The sequence below is a fragment of the Salmo salar genome, chromosome ssa12 (genome assembly GCF_905237065.1).
Source record: "Salmo salar chromosome ssa12, Ssal_v3.1, whole genome shotgun sequence".
NCBI lineage: Eukaryota > Metazoa > Chordata > Actinopteri > Salmoniformes > Salmonidae > Salmo > Salmo salar.
Genome location: NC_059453.1, coordinates 61,946,794 through 61,952,246, shown reverse-complemented (window position 1 = coordinate 61,952,246; position 5,453 = coordinate 61,946,794). Strand labels below are relative to the sequence as shown.

General features: G+C 43.2%; 1 long non-coding RNA gene across 1 annotated transcript; it reads right to left on the bottom strand.

Moving 5' to 3' along the window:
- Positions 1 to 1,618: 1,618 nt before the first annotated feature.
- LOC106565460 (uncharacterized) lies at positions 1,619 to 4,058 on the bottom strand. Its single transcript, XR_001319671.2, has 2 exons — positions 3,978 to 4,058; positions 1,619 to 3,762 (listed from the first exon to the last, which is right to left on the bottom strand). It is a non-coding gene; the product is annotated as an uncharacterized lncRNA (long non-coding RNA).
- Between the last annotated feature and the right edge of the window lie 1,395 nt (positions 4,059 to 5,453).

Below are 5,453 nucleotides of genomic sequence, written 5' to 3'. Positions count from 1 at the left end.
ATTTTCTTCCCTCATTTACCATAATGCTGAATGTACCTATGTGTGTCTTGTCTATAGGTAACTGCCAAAATAAAGGAAACACCAACAAAGTATCTTAATAGGGCGTTGGGCCACCACGAACCAGAACAGCTTCAATACACCTTGGCATAAGTTCTACAAGTGCCGGGAACTCTATCGGAGGGATGCGACACCATTCTTCCATGAGAAATTCCATCATTTGGTGTTTTGTTGATGGAAAACAGCGTCTCAGGCGCCGCTCCAGAATCTCCCATAAGTGTTCTGTTGGGTTGAGATCTGGTGACTGAGATGGCCATGGCTTACATCATTTTCATTTTCATGCTCATCAAACCATTCAGTGACCACTCGTGCCCTGTGGATGGGGCATTGTCATCCTATGGGGGCATAGCCATGGTAGCCTAAATAATGGCCTGACCAGCGTTTTTGTACATGAACCAAAGCATGATGGGATGTTAACTGCTTAATTAACTCAGTAATCACACCTGTGTGGAAGCACCTGCTTTCAATATACTTTGTAACCCTCATTTATGCAAGTGTTTCCATTACTGTGGCAGTTACCTGTATGAGCAACATTTGTGTGTCAAAACAGATGTATGGAATACTGCGGCATAAAACAAACCCCTCTATTGTCAGCCACCATCTTGCCAGGCCGTTTTCTCTCCACAGCACAGCAGCTGAACTTCACCCAAACCCACAGCCAGGGCCCATACCACAGCACACAGGGGGGTGCTTACTGTGGAGTGAGTGTGTGTTTGTGTGTGTTGTAGTGCGGGACTTTAATCCACAGATCCGCGTCCCACTGCCAAGGCTCATTGAGCTAATTAATAATGCGGCACGAAACAGAGCGGGATGGGAGTCATTAGGGAGCCGCAGCTGTGCTCTCTCAGCCCTGTGGTGTTGTGCCCTCTCAGCCCTGTGGTGTTGTGCCAGTGTGTGTTTACTGTGTGTATGAGAGAGATAAAAAATGCAAGGGCGCTTGTGTGCGTTTTTGTGATTGTATTATATGAAAGTGTGTGTATGAGTGAGCGTGGGGGAGGATGTGAGAATGCACACATACATGGCCACGTGTCACGGCAGAGACCAGAGATCAGATAGGGTGCCTGCATTTCAACACATGTGACTTTGAATGTGTCACTGCAGGTGCTTTGAAGTAAGAGAGTGAGAGAGATAGAGTTTGTGTGTGAGAGAGAAATAATGGCCATTTTACAGACACCCAGTCCCACCTCACCAAGCCCTCCCCAGACAGACACGTCCTCCTGACAAAGTCAGTTAAGATGGCAGCCCCTTTCCTCTCTCTCACACACATGCACCCTGCAGTGGAGAGGGCTGCCGCTGGTGTGTATGTTGTATTCATTATCCAGGATCAAGACAAACAACAACACAGCACAGACTCCTGGTGACTGGGAGACATTGTGATTGGAGTCAAAAGAGGGAACAGAGAGTATTCATGGAAGTCCTTTACACTAAGTTGCTTATGACAGTGCAATTTAGTTACAACATTCTATTAGCATGTTGTTACACAGCACTACTGTGTAGTGACTCACTAAGCCATAGCGTATAATACAAATAACTGGCTGATCAAAAAATCTAATAATGAGAATGCAGTATAAAGTCCATTTATTGCCTTACAAAATAAATGCAACATAGTGGAAATTAGTTCATGTACAAAAACATTCATTATAACAATGCCAGAGAAAACTCAAGGCAATGAGAAATGTACATCTATAAAAAAACAAGGACAAGACAAATATCTTTAAAACAAAACACTAACTTCAAGTACAAACTAAAGTACATCACAACCCCATAGTATAAGATGAATCCCATGCATATAGAAAAATATCATTCTTATTAAGGGACCACCTGATTTAGGTTCACACACACACACTTGATCACCCGCTATGTGGCATTTTGTCTGAGTTGTTCAGAATGGTGTGTAAGGGAGGAAGCATCATTGGAGAGGAACCTGCAAGGAGGACTGTACACTTGAGCCCCTTTTCCATTACAAGCTTAACCTCCATTTTAAGCTTAACCTGAGTGGTATAACAACATGGTGCAAGAACATTTGAGTGCCCTTTACGTCATCAACAAGGGCTTATTCTTATTCATACATGACCTAATGGGGCGTACGTTACAGAGAGGGCTTTATACGTACTATGCACTAGTGTGGGTATACAGTAGGACATTGACAGTCAGAACTTTCTTAGTAGTAATGGTAGGATGCCAAAAGAGGAAGAGACTGCAGAAGTCCTTCCAAGATGTAACAAAGGTAAGGACAGGGCATTCCCATACATACAGCATCAGCAAAGGTCAATCGTTGGCTTGAACATGTACTAAATTGGACAAAGGAGAAACATTGGTATTGCAATGCTGTTACAAAGGCCACAAAGAAACTGAAACTAGTCTACATTCACTCCCATTTTGCAAACCACTGCTGAGACCAAGTGGGAAACAAGAACAACTACCATAATGACCACAAGTAGGACCCTGGTTTAAATTGAGAGTAAGATGTCATTAGCTTCAGGCTATATCAGTGGTTCCCAAACGTTTTCACTCGGGCCCCCATTCCTCATTGGGGAACACCCCTGCATATTTTTTCAATTTTTTGGGGAGGGGCATGGGTCCCGCCCCACTGGGCTACATCATGAAGGCAACATAAAGTCATGGCTCTTCATAATAGCGGGTCATTATTGGTAACAAGCTCTGCTGTTTGAGACTGGCTGAGGGAATAGAAAACTCATTAGGAGGTGTGACTGACAAACTACGTTTACCTGGAATATGTAGTGAGGTATTTCTTAGCCAGATCTGGGTGTAATTGCTTCAAGGTAATATGCTACAGAATGTCCTCACAAAGGTCAGTGGTCAGAGACAGGGCAGCTGTCTACATGCTGCGAGGCAGTACAAACCACAGTGAGGTAAATACAGACATCATTTATCTTCTCTGTAATGGAGTAATGGATATAACAGGATCGGAGGAGAGTCATTGTGATGCAGTATGCCTCCACATGGCCTATAAACATGAGAGCTCTGGGGGAAAAGCTGCTCAACCGGGAACTGCTGTGTGAGAGGGCCTGGGAGAGCAGAGAGGCAGGACAACACCATCTGACAGCAATGTTACAGCAGAGTGATGAGTCATTGAACAATTTGTAAACACAATGTGAGTGTGTCCAAGTCTTAAGGTACAGTGGAGGATAGTGATCCCAACAAACATTGCCCCTAGATGCTGATCTAAGGCAACTCCTACCCCCAGGCCAGCAAACTGCATTGTTCATGGAGGCTGCTTGGCTAGAGGTTATGTGCTCAGTAGGGATAGGATGCCTTGTTCCTCCAGCTTGGCCTTGGACACCGCCTCCCAGCAAAGGGGTGCATGCTGCCCGTCACTCGTACCTCCATGCCCGCAGCCGAAAGGGCTTGCTGTGCTCGCTGCTCTGCCAAACCCAATCCCCATGGTGACGCCCAGGGCAGCCACGGCTTGGCACAGTGCTATGTCAGAGGGTGCACAGGAGGGCCTCACATTCCCCAATGTCTAAACGAAGCAGCCGTGCAGTTCTCAGGCATACTCCAGTGGATTGTAGCGCACGGGCTCACTTAACGACAGCTGGCGAAGGTGAACGTTCAGCTCCAACTCCACGTGCAGAAAACGGGAGGCTACAGTGGAACCGTACAACATTGACCACCTGACCCAGTGTGAGTGAACAAATGTTGTTCTCCTCTGGTTCGTTCTTCTCCACAACTCCCTTTCCGTCCCTGCAGACAAAGAAAGCAATGGTATTTAGCTTATTAATGGCAATGCTAACTCAGTTAGCCCTCAACGTTAGCGGCTATTACATTCAATATCCACATACAAAATTCCGAGTTATTTTAAAGTAGGCATAACAATGATAATGCGCAGCTCTCTTATACCAGAACGGCTGCATTACTGTCTTCAAAACAGCACCTTTGTCGCTGTAGTTGCACTGTACCTTTGAAGTTCATGTGTGTTCATCCTGAACGGACGTTTTCCGGCAACAAAGCCAAGCAATTGCATTCTGGGAGTGGTAGTTCCACGCAGATAGGCTACCAGCCATTCTAAACGAGGTGGTGCTTTTTGTTTTATGTAAACAGCACCACCTACCGTCGACTGCACTAACATCAAATGGCATGTTTCTACGGGAATTTGCCTATTTTATGCCTATTTTATTCTGTTTCAAAGCTCAATGGTTTTCCGTCTCTGATAAGAGTGTCCTCGGATCTATACAGAGACAGGTTCGACAAAACGAAACACACACACACACACACACACACACACCTCACGCATGCATGCACACACTTAAATAGGTAACACGACAAACAAAAGCTATAGTGAATATGGTAGTCTGTATACTTGGAGCCATCCTCTCTCTCTCTCACTCTCTCTCTCTCTCTCTCTCTCTCTCTCTCTCTCTCTCTCTCTCTCTCTCTCTCTCTCTCTCTCTCTCTCTCTCTCTCTCTCTCTCTCTCTCTCTCTCTCTCTCTAATTAAATTACATTTAATGGCTTTATTGGCATGGGAAACATATGTTAACATTGCCAAAGCAAGTGAAGTAGATAATAAACAAAAATGAAATAAACAATAAAAATAAACAGTGAACATTACACTCACAGAATTTCCAAAAGACTAAAGACATTTCAAATGTCATATTATGTCTATATACAGTGTTGTAACGGGAAAATCAAGAAACATAAATATGGGTTGTATTTTCAATGGTGTTTGTTCTTCACTGGTTGCCCTTTTTGGCAACAGGTCCCAAGTATTACTGCTGTGATGGCACACTGTGATATTTCACCCAGTAGATATGGGAGTTTATCAAAATTGGGTTTTTTTTCTAATTCTTTATGGGTCTGTGTAATCTGAGGGAAAGATGTGTCTCTAATGTGGTCATACATTTGGCAGGAGGTTAGGAAGTGCAGCTCAGTTTCCACCTCATTTTGTGGGCAGTGGGCACATAGCGGCCTCTCACAAATAAAAAAATATCAGTTTGTCACATGCGCCGAACACAACAGGTGTAGACCTTAAGGTGAAATGCTTACTTACAAGCCCCTAAGAAAAAAATAAGTGTTAAAAAAGTATTTAGTAAATAAACTGAAGTAAACATTAAATAGATAAAAAATACAAATTATTCAGAAATAAGAAAATTGAAAAATAACATATAATTGAAGAGCAACAATAAAATAACAGTAACGAAGCAACAGTTGAAGTCGGAAGTTTACATACACCTTAGCCAAATACATTCAAACTCAGTTTTTCACAATTACTGACATTTAATCCTTGTAAAAATTCCCTGTCTTAGGTCAGTTAGGATCACCACTTTATTTTAAGAATGTGAAATGTCAGAATAATAGTAGAGAGAATGATTTATTTCATTTTTTATTTCTTTCATCACATTCCTAGCGGGACAGAAGTTTACATACACTCAATTA